Genomic DNA, 17062 nt, shown 5'->3' with positions numbered 1-17062 from the left:
AATTCCTGTCTGTCAGCAAATTAATTTTAATCCCGGAGAATTCATCTAGCTCGGGATCATTGACACTTTATTAGATTGGAAATGATTCCTGATTTCATTGTAATCGGAAAAGATTTGAATTGGCTGAGAGGGTGATATGGAAAGATTATAGACTTACTTTTTCAAAAATTTCATTTTATAATTTTCCTTCTTGTTGTTTAAACAATCCAGTTAAAATTTTTTCTTTTCAGTTTCTATACTAGAATATAGCATTTTAATGACTTGGAAAAATTCTCCCTTTTTCCTACAATACACACTTAAAAGACAACGTCGCTCGGGCCAAGTCCAGGAAGAATCGGGCGACAGGCCAGATAAATTAGTACGGGTAATGAAGACTGAGCTCCGAGTCTGATTAAACAAACACAAGGAAACACAAATGGGCTTCGCGTGTATACGTGGGCGAGTGGACACAAGCGAAGAATAAAAGAGAGAAGTGAGAGGGAGATTGAAGAAAGACAGTGAATAAGGTTAAGGTAGCGATGGCGGGGAGGGGAATGAAATAGGAACGTGAGACATACTGTAATTCCTTTTTCGACGTTCTCCAGCACCCCGGCCGGTTTTGCCCCTTTTTATATAGTTTCAAATTAACCAAAAGATGAGCCTTAAAAGTCCTCAATCATTGAGAAAAATTAATAGAAAATCTCATTTTTCCCACAAAGCAAATGGGTTGTTAGATTTCATACAATTTTTAACCATCTTTTTTTTCTTTCATCTTGTATCTTAAATGTTCGGAATGTTATTTCTCTTCTTCTTATTAACTCCATTATGTATGCTCCACTGTCAAACAGTCCATTATATTTCACTCTCTGGTGCCCCTTTCATTCGTAGTTCTTTTACAATCGGTTAGATTGGACAAGGCGTGTTTAGTGTGTTTGGCACGACGTGCTCGCGTTCCACTGCTTCCTGCACGCGCTGCCTCATCGCGTTCCAACTCGAAGGTATCGTGACAATACAAGAAGGCAGTAGTGCCGTCTTAACGAGCTACACTGTACAAAGATCATATTGAAGAGAAACTGGGTACAACCTAAGTGCAACTGTGTACTCGTGTTACACCAATGTCTCCCGTCAAGCGTCAAATATATTGATAAACATTTTCATGTCCTTTCAATTTTCAAACAGCTTCGTTTTCTTTGTGCCGGCAGTCATTTATAAAAGATCTCTGACTCACTGCGCTGAATATAAATCCCTGTTTTACCAATTTATAAAAACTGTGTGAATTAAGAAAGGAAAAAAAATCGCAGTTACTTCGCAAGGACGTTCAAGTTGAAATAAAAATAAAAGTATTCGCTCAGACGACTAATTATAGAATAGCTACGTATTTGTTTCAACTCGTCTTTCAAATTACTGATACACCCACACGTACCCCCTATGCAGTTCGATTTCAAGCTGCCAGCAAGCGTTATTTGAGAATTTAACGTATAGAAATAATGACATTGTTTATGCATTTTCAAACTAATACTACTTTCAATTAAGTCCATGAGTCATCATGCCGGCATATGTTATTGAATTTTCATTGACATTATATTTTCAGATTTACCATTAGCTGAAGATATGACATATGAAATGGAAAATGCCCTTGGATCCTCATAGTCCTGGCCCGTGCCAATTCCCGTGTTGCAGAGCTATAGAATCGAGGAGGTAACGCCCGAGGGGACGGGGAATCACTCAAGGTACAGACAGTTACTTTATTTTTGTGCACGTATTTACAACCTCTCGTCCACTCGCGTGGCATCTTTCCTGGCATTTCGATGCATAATAAACGACCAGTTACCCGTAGGTATAGAGAGAAGATGTGCCCCAACACCTTCCAATCCTTTTTACCCCTCAGCCTGACTCAACTGTTGGCCTCTCTCACTCGTTCTTCACCCAACCAGGCCCTCTCCTGTCGACGCCCTCGCTTCACTCATGTACCCCCTCGACATCCACTCACAGGGGTCAGTTCCTTCACTCCTCCGTTGTCTTCCTGGCCATTCCCTTTTTATTTCTACTGTTTCCATGCTTCCTCCATTATTCCCCCCTGTCTCTCACCTTCTTTGGAGTTCCCTTCAGCGCATCGAAGTCGAACGTCTCTGAATGTTCTAACGATCGGAAATCCGATTTGTCGTTTGTAACAATTTGAAAAAAAAAAACCACGAAAAATTCGTAGGAATTTCTTTACCCCTCTATTGGCATTCTCAATGCGGGAGTCTTGCCAACGATAAATGGAATTTGAATATCTAATCTTGAATGGTATAGTTCTCATTTTTAATGTGGGATTTTTCGCAAGGGTCCGGAACAAATCGTGGCTAGGCTGCGGCTTGTCATATCGTTTCGTTGGGCGTTAATCGGGGTGAAGTGCCTCGTAAATCTTACTCAAGGTTCTCTAAAAGGAGCACCGAAAACATCGAATACCATCGTATATCTCTCGAGAAAAGAAAAGAATCTCATCAAAGGGGTTATGGAGGCGAGAGAGCCAACTTTGGACTGTCGATATGACGGATGTTTCCCGTTGAAATGTTCTGCAGACATTCTGTAGTTTTGCCAATGCATACATGCAAGTAGATAAGTAAATGACGGAATAAAAACAGTTAATTGGATATGTTAATCCAGTGGACATATAATTTATATATTGATAAGGATATAAATTTCTCCATATAGGAAATTTCTATTTGGAAAGGAAAGAGAGAAAAAATCATCGTCAGAGATAAATAAAATCCCATGAACAATAAAGAAAATAAAAAGTGCTTGTATAGATCTAGTAATCATTTGGAGCCAGTGCGCGCGCTTTCGCGCTCAACGATAATGGATACGAGAAAGGCGGTTTGAATTCGGCCGAATGGGCGTATGAATGGTAAGCGTTTAGCGCAATTATTGGCGCATTGTCTACGGTACAATGCAGCCCAGTGCGAAATTGGCATGCAAAAATCGGATGCGATCCCATTGTCGAGGCATTGTTCATTGTCGTAAACGAGGGTACTGGCTGCAGTTTCCGCGCTTCCGAATATTGTACTGAGGGAATCTGCCTGTCCACCACCTCCACCCCCAACTACCTCTGTCCCCCGTAACCTCTCTTTCCCGTGTCTATGTAGAATGGTCTCTGTCTATGGCTTGTCCACACTCGTAACCATCATTCAGCTGACCTTTAACAGTAGCCAGTTGCGATTGGCTTGATCGTTAGCTTGATGCAAACGTTTTATTGGATTTTTTTTCCACCCGGAAAAATGCCAGTCGGAGGCATTGTCGAAAGTGTTACATTCGTTTTTGGGGAACTTCCGATAGCATCGGCATCACTCCTTTTCATTTCGTTTTTAATTTATGGAGGGTCGAGTTCGTCAGAGAAGTAGATTGCTCAGGACCCAGAGAATTGGCCTGATTATTAGAGAATCTTGGGATTGGCCGAATCCTGATTCACTCATGGGACTTTATGACGAGCCAGATTGTCGACTATTATATCAAATTGGGGGTTAATTGCTACCGCTGTAATGAGCTAGACGTAAGTGGATGAATTTAATTCACATTATGAAGAATAAATGAATGTATTTTTTTTTTTTTGAGAAATTTTTCAAACATTACAAAGCATTAGAATAAAATGACAAATTTGTTTGAATTTCATACATTAATTATGCAACTGACGGGCTTATTTGATGGCAAAAGGCAGACGAATTTTAATTCCACTCATATATTTATAGATGTGTCAAATTGACACATTTATTTTGCCAATGTTCACGCGGCAAAATTTAGTGCCATCTAGAGGGGAATAGTGGTTGTTGACGATTGGGGGATCGGGGCCTTGCGGTGAAAAAGTTATATAACAGGCGTACGATACATCTGACATGCCAGATGACTCGGAAGTTATGGGGTTTGGTGTTACAACTTCCGTTTTTTCGTCAGCTTTATTCAAAACTTTCACCGAAATTTATCGAAATGCTTTATTTATTCGAGTGGAAATAATCGACAAAGAAATTTTGTAAAAATGTTCTCACAGAAGATTTCAATTCATTTTTTTTCATCAAAGGAGTATTGAATGGAAATTCAAGGGGAATATCTTTTATACTTCATTTTTACATTCATATGCATACAATGTGAAGACGCGACCACTATTTAATTGCCCTGCTGTTGTTTTCGTCGGCAGATAATTCGTGTACCTGGGCTGCGATATCTTTTTCCACATCCTCTTCAATCTTTGGCACTAATTCCCTCACTATTCTGTCCTCATTTGTCTTTTTTACATCCAACTCACCTACATCTGATGATCCTCCACCTGAAATTCTCGTCTCATCTCGAACTCACTCCAATTTGTAGTTTCACTTCGGCTGAGGGGATAAATTTACTCACCGAGAGCAGTCTCAGCCTAATCCTAATTGAGCGTAATTACCTATAGAGTCCAATTAGCTCGGATTGGATAGGGCCTAGCTTCTACAGTTACGGGACTCTTTCACAAACACATTCGTTCACATTGGAAGGGTAAAAAAAAACAACATCAAGATTGTCTAAAATTGGTCCTCCGGTTACGAATGAGGTAGGGCGAGAGAAATGAAGAATTTCATGAATTTTTTCTTTGAAAATTAACTTGTAGGAATTTTTTTTGAGCTGAATATGAGAGAATTCGAAACACATGTTTGCACACATATAACATACTCTAGTTTAACAATAGAAAACACATGAGAAAAATCCATCATCGACATGTGCTTGTCCTTTTAAGTCGGACTTTTAATTATAAATTTGTGGGTATGGTATTCACACTATTTATCAATTAACGTTATCCCAATGGTAAAGAATCAAGGATCATTGATCAATTCAAGGAATCGTCCGGAATTGACTAGACGAATCACTTTATATTTCCAAATCCGATCGAACAATAATTCTTGAACCCAATCATTTTCATCATTAAAGGTCTGAAATATTATTCTTAGTTTAAAACACTCGATCCCCACTCTGGAAGAATTCTTTCGAAAAGTCGGATAATTAAAATCCCCGTTTCCGGTTGTATATCATTTTTATTTCTCCCAAAATTTTTCAAGAAATCTCTGGATCTATATCGCACCAGTAGATCAAGAAGAAATGAAGGTAACAAATGTTTGAAAAGAAAAATATGTAGAAAAAGAGGGGATGGGGTGCTAGTTACCAAGACAGGGAAAATCTATCATTAGTAAGTAAATAGCTGAACGAAAAACAGGGCTTAGATTGACGTAGGCTAAACAGCAATGTAACTCTCAGGGGGAGACGAGAAACAAGAGGCGAAGCCGCATAGGGGCCACACCTGGCGGCAACGTAGGTGTATATATGTAACATTTGAGCGATAGATGCTGGACGTATACCATGAGGCTTTGTACTGACTCTAAGAATATATGTACTCTCATTTTCTACAATCGACAAATTTATTAATAATCATATAGCTTTATCATTGGGGAAATAACTCACGTCCAATTCCAGGAACAATTGCCATTTGAATATTCAGATTTATTGCAGTCATAATCACTTGTATCCCTTATTTTTTTTCCATTTATTTTTATTATTTTATACGTCCCTGAGAATGTCACGGTCGAGTTGAATTGAGCATTTCCCTGCAGCCGAGCGCAACCGATTGTTCCAATGGAATTCTCTCGGATTTGTTCGTCGTTTCGATTTTACCTGCAATTCGATTTGTAACTCGGATGCCTCACGGATGGGCGTTACCGACGGGTGCCGCGTTAATTGTCTACTGCCCATGCTGGAACGTTGACCCGAGAAAACCTCGTTTTCTCTTATTTTTATTATTTTTATCAATGTATTTATATTTTCCATACCAAAGGCCATATCTACTGTACAATCTCGAAAATATGAGGAAATATTGACATTTACCATTCCAATACGAAGACATACTGCGAAAATTCTACATATAAACTTAACATGGTAATTTCAATATAGAAAACAACGGAATTTTCGTTTTTAAGTCATAAAAAATTGAATGTAAATAATTTTTTGGAAGGGAATTGAATAAAAAGTCATATTTCATCGTTCTTCTGGCGACCGTAATCATATCTTTCATCTGCACACCTTCCGACCTTTCAACCTATTGGAGATTTTCAATTCTGAGGAACCATGACGTTTTCTTTCATGATCCAGCAAATAACAAAATAGGAAAATTCATTTGTTCGTTACAGAGGCATTCATAGCCGGTCCTCAGGTACGAATATTCATTTGTCTAGCCTCCACGGAGTATTTTCAATGGCATTAAAAGGATAAAAAGTATAATAGAATGAATTTTAAAAGTGAAAAAATAACATGTCCAACAATACAGGATCCCCTCGTCGATCACTAGAAGTACACCAATTAAAACGGATGATCCTTCGGTCTCGACCGTTGGATGACGATTTAAAAAAAATTAATGATTCTTTGTGACAAGAGGGGTTATGAAGGACATTAAAAACTGACTGTCTCTTGGGTGAATGTGTATAATGTCCACGCAAAGACCGGTCCTCCCTTTGTCCTTTGGCATCTTTGGTCCTTGCCTTATATTCTCCCTAAACATTGAGAGAATTAAGAAAACTAAGTGAGAAAGATATACGGGGTATAGGACAAGAAGATGCAGAGGCTTTTGGAGCGGTGCAAAGATTAGCATGACAATGTGCTCACTGGCCGCTCATTATAACCGGCCCAAACCCGAATCGAGTCTTTTCATTTTTATTATATTTGTTTTTTTTTTCAATCTATTCTCTTTATTTTCCCTTCTACCTCGAGCTATTCCTAACCAACTCACTAGGACGGACTTCACATATGAAATTTTTGTTTGGAAGAAGCTCCCTCTCATCCATGTAAATTATTCTTCGAGTTTGATTAATTACCGTCAATTTAGGTTGAAATATATCTTATCATCAAATGCATGATGCCATAATTCAATTAATTTTTATTTAAGCCGAATTTTACTAGATATAATTATCATTATCATTATGGTGAAGTAATGAAATTAAGTGCTATATCATGAAATTTGTGGCTTGAAAATTGTCAAAAAAGTAAAAACTTGCAATTATCTTGTCCCTTTTCTTCCTGATTATTCTCTCATAGCGGCCACCCTCATATTCTCATTCACCCGATGAATGAATGCCAAAGATGGATAGTCGCTCTCATAGCTCGGAATTCCGTCTTTGTCGAAACCTCTGATGATTCCAACGATTTCTCCGAATTCACGCATTTTACCGCCTCACGAGAGACACACAATGACGCACTTTCAATCTTGGCATTGAGAAAAATCAGACCGAAGCATGAGAGAGAGGGAGAGATACACAAGTCGTTTCCCATGATCGATCGCTTCCATTTTCTCCGCGATTTACTCGGATTTGTTAACGAACTTCGTTAAAAATTTTCTCCTCAGTGAATTCACGTTTTTATACAATTCTTCCATTAAATTCTGACGAAACATTTTTTTCCCTCCAAGTCTGGCTGAAGTTCCGACTATAATGAACTTCTCTAATTAATTTCCAGATTTGAGAGGATGTTCACTGGAGTATTTTAAATGATCTTTCAATGGAGAATGGACTCAGTGAGGGATTTCGTAAATTGGCATTTCCCTTATTCACTCGATTCCATGCAGTTGTATTTCATATGCCTTTGTTCGTAAAAAAAAAATCACACGAATCTCTTGTATTTCAGAAGAAAATAATGCGAAAATAAGGATAATGGGGAGAAATTTGTATGGAAAACTCCTGGACTAATCGCTCGTCTCCATCACAATGGGCCACCAGTCCCTGGTTGCCGGCTCCTTTTGCCAAACCGTGAGAAACACTGTTCCCCTTGCCAGTAAAATCTTCAGATTTTCCAAAGTTCACCACCGAGACCTTGGGGAATTAAGAGGGGGTGCACTGAAAAAAAAATACTGATCTTTTTCCACTCTTTATTCTTCGGGAATGCCCACTCGCGCATACACTATTGATACGTTATTGCCTTGATCCTTGCGTCGCGGCATTACCTGGAAAAAAGAGAGAAGTAAGAGGGGTATACACGGTCATTAGAGTAGCCCACGGATGTCTCTCGGAAATCGTAAAGTTCTCCTGAGTTCGGACAAAAGGTTAGGACTTGCCTCGACTCCGCCAGGTGATCCCTCATCGTGACAACTATAAAAATTTTAACGTCCTGCCCCGCTAAGAAAAAAGAAAACCAGGGAGATGGCTAAGAGATGTCAGTTATTTGAGCGGGATTTAGTTGGCTCAAATTCGAGGCTGCGACCTCGTTACTTTTTTTTTCACTGGCATTGTCCCCAATTTCAAAGATTCCCCCAGAAAAAAAATACAATTTTTTTCCATTTTTTGTGGAAAAAAAGTAGAGTATGGGGAAGAGAATTGGAGCAATTAACGTGAAGATGCTCTCACACGAGGATTCCTTCCAAAAAATGTCCCCCAGAGTATCAGCTGGTCTCGTCAGCTGCTCTTATTCGACAATTTTTTTTCAATCTCGGCTTTTAGAGGGGGTGAGAGGACTTGGTAAGATTAATTTATGCGGAGTGTCGGTATTTACCCGTAAATAAGAGACAATGTAAAGATCTCGGTGTCCAGGTGATGACCATAGTCCAATGGGGACTGATTCAACCCCTGGTGGATCGCGAGGGAGATTCAAAGGGCGTGTGAAAATACATACTGGTGGTATTGTCTTGAAATTTCTCAGAGTCCTGTTGTCCTCTCGCCAGTGATGGACCTTTTCCTGGTTTGAGTTCAGCTCCCAAATCTTTCATTTTTTAAGCACTATTAGATGGAGCCTGAGATATGATGGGGTAGCTAGGAAGACAATGATGTTCATTTCCATCCTCGAAAAAAAAATTTTTAATTATATGGAATAAGTTTGTTTGCTAATAGCTTGTAGAATCAATGTTATTGTACTCATCAAACCATGGATAAATTATAAATTAGAAATTGATATTTTCACGGTCTAAATATGACTGAAAAAAATATGCATTATTAAATTAGTAATTTAGTCATAAAATATTAAGACAAATTGAACTCCCTCTTTGAGATAACCCGTCATGGTTCGGCTCGCTCAAGCGAGTTATTGGACTTCCACGAATATATGTATATGCCGAGTATATTTCTACCTGAGAGCATAGACGGAATAAAAAATAATAAAAATACTGTTGTAGAGAGCTTGAGAATGGAAAAACTGGCCGGAAAAGCTACACAAAACACGGCTGGGCTTTTGGAAAGCAAACAGGCATTTTCGAAAAATTCTTTATGCGTCGAGAGAAGTATATTCTCGCTAGGAAATCCCACGATCTCATTTGTCCGATTTTATTCACTATTTCACAATTCCTCGACCTTTATTTTTCTCTTTTCTCATTCTCACTGTCAAATGTCTCAACTGAAACGTCCAAAAAGCGAATGAGGGATGGATAACAATGGATTGAAGCTCAAGTAGACAATGCTCCTGAAATTGTGACACCTCGGATCTCAATACCTGCTCAACTGTTAATCTCAGTTCTGATCTCCGTTGTCTTATTTACCCCAGTCTCTTCATGTAGGTCTCTCTCATTCTTTCATTCCACTCCGTCTTTTTTTCTTCTTACCGTGTACTATTCACAAAGCGGGTATATCGTAATCGACCGTAAAAATGCTTGGGGTGCCCTTCGAATGCGTTAATCTCTTTTCTTCCTCCCTATCCCTGAGAGATGAAGCTACTGCGACATTCTAGTGTAGCTGCTGGTTGCTTTTTCCGGTTCCCGTAGAACTATCCACGAGTCCTATTGTTTCGTTCTCATCCCTTCTGATAGAATGAATCTCTGGAAATTGATCATTTCCATTTCTCTGGTAATGGCGGCAACATCTTGTATCATCGACTTGGGCCATTGACTGTTTTCAATTTTACGAGGGGATTTCAATTTTCCCGATTAAACTCGCTGTCTTCACTTTGGCAGCGTAATCAATGTCGAGGTATCTGGAGGGGGAGATTATCGGCTTTTACGCTTTTACTTTTACAAGGGAACTAGCTATTAAAATTTAATTTATTCATTATTTAATACTCACTAACCTAGAACTCAACAACATTTATTTATTATTTTCACATTTTTTAAATTTTAATTCTATGTACACTATCATATATCTCTATCATGATGAAAAAACATGAGAAATCCGATAGACAAGTGAGAGTATTGTGGCTGTAGCGTCCGCGACACGTGGTTCCATTCATGCCTCGTGAGCGTAGTACGTCGCGTAGAGAGAGCGTGTGCCAGTAGCTGAGAGAGTCGTACGGAGATGGATGTATTGGGCCGGAGGTGTAGGTTGCAAGTGAAGGAGGTAGAAAGGTTGTCCAGGACCAGTAGCGGAGGGCGGTCAAAAGAGATATAACAGAGTTCTATCCCTCGACCCCCAACATCACCGTCCGTTGGGCTTCACATCACGTAGGCACAGCGTCAACCCGCTGTGGGTATATTCCAAGGCAAATGGATCGAGTTGACAAGTCCAGTTTAGAATTTTACCCAAGTTCATCACAGAAGACGGCCGATATTTAGTCATGGTAAATTGGAATGAACAACTCATAAGGATATATCAGCTCATTATAAACTCACCTATAACTGAGTGTTTCTAAATAGACTTGAAGAGGGCAAAGTAAATAGAGAATGGGATTGAATAGAACTAGATATTCGAGTGGGATATGACCGGAAAAGGGCCGTAACCTCTTGTACAGCACCATAAAGCAAGGAAAATGTCTCGAGTTCATGCAGCAGTTTACTTGCGTACACGGGGCCATTGACAACACTCCATCATGATCCTAAATGCAGAATACTTTAACGGGGCACTTTGAGTCTTGATGTGCCACCAGACGGACGAGAACTAGACATTTTTTACTATCGAAAAACGAGTCGATCGAATGACGTATACGATTATACGAGAGGTGGGGCATCTGTAGTTGTCTTCAGGGAGAGAATTTTTTTTCTTTTTCATTGGAAATGAGAAGTATCATGTTTATAGGTCGCTTCGAATTAGAATAGCTCCTAAAACACGACTACCAGTGGTGACTGGCCATCAAACACCCAGCGTATATTCATAGGAGGACGAAGAAGGAATGAAAATATGAAAAAAAAGACAAGCATCGATCTCAGGTATTTCAACCAGCGAGAATCCCCGTGTGGATACAACCGTCGGTCAGGAATTCCTTCCCCCGGCTAGAGATTCCTCGTACAAAAGAGATAAAAACAATCGAGCAAAATACAAGGGTAAAAACAAAACAATTTTTTTCATTCCTCCTGTAAAACTCAACTTTTTGTTCACTGCACTGAGGGGTGGGGGACAGCGAACTGAATTTTGAAACGATAAATACACGGCGGTTATAACTCAATATTGGGGTCAAGGAATAAGGCGCGGACACAGTATCACCCATAGGAACGTGAAGGGGGTGGTGGTGAAAGAGAGAGTATAAAGTACTTGGGCCGAAAAAAAATGTTGGGAAGATCGACCTCGAGGGCACAGCGAAGAACATTAAAAGGGAGAAGACATTAAGAACCGCCACAGATCTTGTATAAGAATCCTGAGGAGAGAAGTCTCGAGTCCTGTGCTCATGTATACGCTCGACGGTACAAAAGAGGACAGAAGGGACGCCCTACAAAATAGTGGGTAAGAGACAGAGACGGGGGATGGGGAGAAAAACAAAAAGAGAAAAGAAAAAAAAATGAGAAAGTGGGGTTGAGGCGGAGGGTGAACGAGGAGGGGGAGGTTCACGTATGAAACAGGACCTCATAACTCCTTATAATGTCCTCTTCTGCGGATGCCTAGCATATACCCCCGTCTCTCGTATGCGCTTCTCTCAAGAAGTACCACCGTGAGCACACAGATAACGAGAGAGAGAGAGAGAAGTTGGACATTGCCTCATTCTTGTGTACTTTCCAGTGGTATACACGCCATGAGACCAACAGTGTACACTTCTGGCTTGGACTCCCAGGGATCTCAAAATGCCCCCTCCACACGGTCAACGCTATATTCCATGGTTATAAGTACGAGTACAAGTCCGTTCCTCTATCCCTTTATATCCTTTTACCTCCCGTTGGTCTCACTTGCCACACATTCCCCTCTTTCCACCCCCGCCAAGCCCACCTCTACGGATCCAGCATAAGAGAGTTAATCTTGATATAATGGCCACGACTGTCGCGCGGTACCCGTGCAAGACAATAGTCCCTGAGATATATCGTTAGGTTGGCCCTCTACCGTCCCGTCCCTCTTGCATTGAGGACAGTGTCTCGCCGCCATTAGAAGGCGGGACTCTTTATTTCCCTCGCGGGGTGTCGGCACACTGAAGATCTGAACACAAAAAAAATACGGAACTTTAACGAATTATAGGGAGAGAATCGATCGCGAAGACACATCTTGAGGGGATAACAATTTTTGAGAGATGCAGAGCTACTCCTACATAGTATATTGCAATATAATTTGAATATATTTTTTAATTCTCCTCTTCACGGAATTCTATATATTCTCTGCAAATTGGCCACAAATACAATTTTGTTTATTTCTTTGGATTGAGAAATTTCCGTGTTATGCCATAAAAATTATGCCAACCAATTCACATGAAATAAAAGTCTACATTTTCTTCACCAATTGCACGATAACTCATGGATAGAGTGTTGTAATAATTAATTTCCTTCTGTTAATAAAAATAATTATGATTTTTAAAGTTGCATCGCCAGCTAGATTTGTGTTATCATGCTGGATAGCATTGCTTTCCACGAACCTTTTGCATCTGGAAATTCTCACAATCCGTTACAGTAAATGCATACCACCCATCGCCGGGTAGACAAACGCACAGAAGCCGGCAGAAAATTTTCTCTTTCCCTCTTGGAAAATACCAAAAATCCCTCGGTATCTAGTGGATCTTTTTTTTCTCTCAACAATCCAACCACCTGATCCCCTTAAAATCTCCAAGTTACGGCGATAACGCTTAATGACGAAGCGAGGTGTTGAATCCTCGTTGAAATTCCACAAGTCCCTTCATGTTTATACCTTTCCCCTGTTTCATCCACTAACAACCATCACTCCGGCTTCTTTTTACGATTTTTCTCTCCCTCTGCTTTTCAAGAGCAGACATCCACCCTCTACCCTGCTCTCGTATCGAGACGTTTCATATGAAGCGCAAAAAAGAAGTGTAAAAATTGTGAAAATTTATGGAGAAAAAATATTTAACTATAGTAAGTTATTGGATGACTTCATAAATTCAAATAACATATGCATTTGAATTTCCACTGCAGAATGAATATTCTTGATGTTGAGTATTTAACCTCGACGACTCAACGGGACATTCTGAGATTGTAAAATTAATATAAAGCTCTGCTGAAATTCTTAACGAAACATTATTTTCAATTAATAACTGAAGTACTGAATTCAGAAAATGAGAAATAGATAATGGCCAAAAGGGGGTATTATTTTCAAGTTATTGAATAAATCGATTCTTCATTTCGTTCAATTGAATTTTCCTTCACTTGCAAATGACTTTTCAAACCCTAATTTTACTTATTATATTTTGCCAAATTTTTACGGAATTTTTCTCTCCCTGTACACGAGCCCTCGAAAGAAAAAATAAAAAATTCAGAGCCGCACGTTTTCTTTGGTAACGTACGAAGAATCCAGCGGGGAGAATAATAGACTGACCTCGGGTTTGAAATTAATTAGGAAAGTGCGGAGTGGTCTGTAGTACAGCAATGGGGAAGGCAATCAACGACCAGATGAATTAATGGCCACCCCCAACTACCCCTTAGAGATAACGCGCGGAATGGGAAAGCGTCTCTGTTACAGCGTTCAACCTAGTAGATTCTTATGACCACGACACATCCATCCAAACTCCCCGACAACTCAACTCCACAATTGTATCTACACGTATGTGGGTTCAATAACACTAACACACCAGTAGTGGGTATTATCGCTGCCCTTCCAACTCAGATATAGCATTCAATTTATAGATTGCTTGATTTTTCACGTGGTCTTCAAGAACTCCATATACTGACGCACAAAATTAGTCGGTCTATCTATTATCTATATCCACTAGTAGTTCACAAATTGATTAGAAGAATAATTTATCAATTGGAATGTCCTCGGTTTGGTGTAGCCTCAAGAAATATCAACCCAGTAATTTTGCAAACATAACAAAAATGAACTCAACAAATGGCTTAGCTTTTTGTGGACACCAAGTTTCGAACTTTTGTCGCAAGCTGTGCACACTGACGCAAGCTAAAATATTTCAATTAATTTATTAATTTATATTGATTAATGTGCATATGTTAACAAATATTCATATTTTATAAAATGGATCTTCGGTTTCGGTGTAGCATAAAAATAGCCCGTCTAATTTGATATATCTAATTCCTTGGCAGTGAAATTTATTAAATGGAAGTCAACGAAATCAATTGATCATCGGTTAAAGTTCTTCCTCAACTTTACAATTATCTTAATAATGAACCATCAGGCCCTGACAACCGAGATAAATATCGTGCAGTTCACTTCAATATTTCAGGGATAATTTTCACCTCTCTGGGGATGAAGAGGAGTAATTCTTGCGTGCTGTCCCTCAGGCGTTGAGATTAACTATTTAACATCGGGAGTGTATATTTTCGGGTAAGTTATCCAGTGAGTGGAAGATTTTTTCCTATTTCTTTTATTCGAAAAGAAAAATTCAATAAAAATTAACTGATAATCAGCAGAACAATTACATTTGAAATTCAGAGAAAAATATGAGTCAACACTGACATTTTATGAATTTCTACATACATTAGACAATTTATTTTTCTTTCATAAAAGGGGGACGACTCCACGAATTTTAAGAGTACATTTCTCTCTCTTTCTCTCTCTGCATTTACACTAAAATAAAAAATGTCTTTCAATATGGCTATGGATCACAGAAGATTCCATTTGACAGCGGCTAAAGCGACAAGTATGAGAAGTCCACTGTACACAAAAGAATATCGCCGCGGGTGCAACGGAGCCAAAAATGGTAATCTTGGTGTTGAATTGTTATTATTACTCTTTGGTTTCTCTTGAAGTCGAATCTTCAACACTACGCAGCCAGGTTAAGTACCATTATGTGCAGTACATAAGAGTTCGCCCTAGACTATGGGGGCCACGGTGGTTGTAATAAAGCCCCCGTGGCCGATGGTGGGCAGACTTTGGGTCATTGTCATGCAAATGTATCTAATCGGCCGAGCCAGTCGACCATATGTCCGTTGGGCCTGGCTCGAAAACGCATGCGAGATTGCGAGCAGAGAGAAATAAGCCGGGTAAGGTGAATCGCTGCAGTATTCACCCAAGTACTTATCATAAAGAGTCACTGCTGATTGACTAGTACATCTTAGGAAAAATTCACATTTTTGTTAAAATATATGAATTTCTCCAATTCAACATACTTTTATAATTTATAAAGAAAACATTACAAATATCATTTATTTTCCATATGAAGAACAACTGCGAAATTATAACTCCAGAACAAACATGAATTTTCAATGAAAAAATTATTTTTATCTACTTATTTACCCATTTTAGTCGAATTGATTTATCAAATGTTATGAATTTCCCTTTTAGATTTGTGTCACCAAGGTAATTTTACATCAGTAAAATGACATTTTTTCAATCAAAGTTCCAGAAAATTACAGTCTGACGTCAGTTTGATATATGTTCATTATATAATCAATTCCAGTATTATTTCATAGAAATTATTACTGCGGACACGGTTAATTATATTATTTTGAATCGCACACCTCACAAGTGTCAGTACCTTCGGTGGTGAAAAGGATTGCGGGATCGATAGATCGAGTACTCATCCTTGACGTATTTCAGGTGACTTGAAAGAACAATCGGTATCACTAAAACCAAGGGAATATTCTTGGTTTTTACTGAAAGAGAACATGAATTTGTTGGCAATTTTAATAATTTCGTTGTTTAAATGCAGTCTACATCCCTTATTATCATTATTTTGGAATATTAATATTATACCCGATATGCAAAGTCCAGTTTCATTGAATTAGGGTATCCACCACCGATTAATTTGCATCTAAACTGACATAAAATATACAAATAATATAATTTTATAACCTGAAAATTATGACTTGTTTTTTTATAAGCCTTCTGACGCGTCTCATATGGGAAAAAAAATTACTTTATTGTTATAAAGTCAACCAGTCAAGTGTACATTTCAACTAGACGTGGCAGTTGGTACGCGAGAAAACACAGGGACCAAAAACTCTAGACGCATTATATTTAGACTCGATTATTTATGATTACGATTATTTCGGTCGGCGTTTCGAGGCGGTTTATTGAATGTTTAGCATGTGCCCCGCGCACGCTAATTCTGAAACGCTTCACTCATATAACTTGACTTGTGAGATCACTCGTTGAGGATTTTACTGATGCCATTGGAACCACTCGCACACTATTAATTTCTTATTGATTTATGGATTTTCGTACAATGTATGATGATGCTGAATTGGCAGTGATTATTTTTGGAGGAATAAAAGTACAAGTTGTTGAACGAGCACATGCAATAACCCACCCTCACATCGTCGTATTCAGGGTGACACTCGTGGCTATTAAGACCTTTCTACCTGACCTTACAAACCCATTAAATTATCTCTATAATCGCGTACAATCGCGTGAAAGGTATCTGAGTACTTCAGGCGTTTTGCCAATTAGTAAGCTACAAGCGTCCAGCGCTTATGAAAACTAATCCCATTCTCACTGCCTATGTTATTATTCGAAAAATAATTTAACTCGATTGTCTGACAATGGGAATGAATCAAATTTTTTAAGATTAAATTCTGGGGAAATTATATAGAGCTGTTTTAGTACTGGTTTTTAATTCATTCAAAATGTCTCTCAGATTTTGACTAATCAAATAAAATATTCAAGGACTCCAACGAAAAGTAGCCAATTTTATAATATAATTCAAAACATTCTTGTATTAAAACTGAAAGCTGTTCAATCCAGACAAATAGTCTCAATGTAATTAATACTCCAGCTGGAAAAGAATGCCAAACGTCATTGTTCTGACCTCCCGTTAAAAACAAACAGTCCCAGTCGCCCTGTTATAGGGCAATAGAGTATGACGTCAC

At 38.8% G+C, this 17062-nt stretch overlaps 1 protein-coding gene across 1 annotated transcript in view; it reads left to right on the top strand.

Annotated features, from left to right (window-relative positions):
• LOC135164638 (zinc finger homeobox protein 4) overlaps positions 1-17062 on the top strand; it is a 188883-nt gene that overhangs the window by 10606 nt on the left and 161215 nt on the right. The window contains exon 2 of the mRNA XM_064125175.1: positions 1571-1709. The gene's annotated coding sequence lies outside the window, so the exon portion shown is untranslated. The remainder of the gene's footprint in view (positions 1-1570; positions 1710-17062) is intronic.

This window comes from Diachasmimorpha longicaudata, chromosome 7 (genome assembly GCF_034640455.1).
Source record: "Diachasmimorpha longicaudata isolate KC_UGA_2023 chromosome 7, iyDiaLong2, whole genome shotgun sequence".
NCBI classification, from domain to species: domain Eukaryota; kingdom Metazoa; phylum Arthropoda; class Insecta; order Hymenoptera; family Braconidae; genus Diachasmimorpha; species Diachasmimorpha longicaudata.
This window is presented reverse-complemented; position numbering and strand designations above follow the sequence as displayed.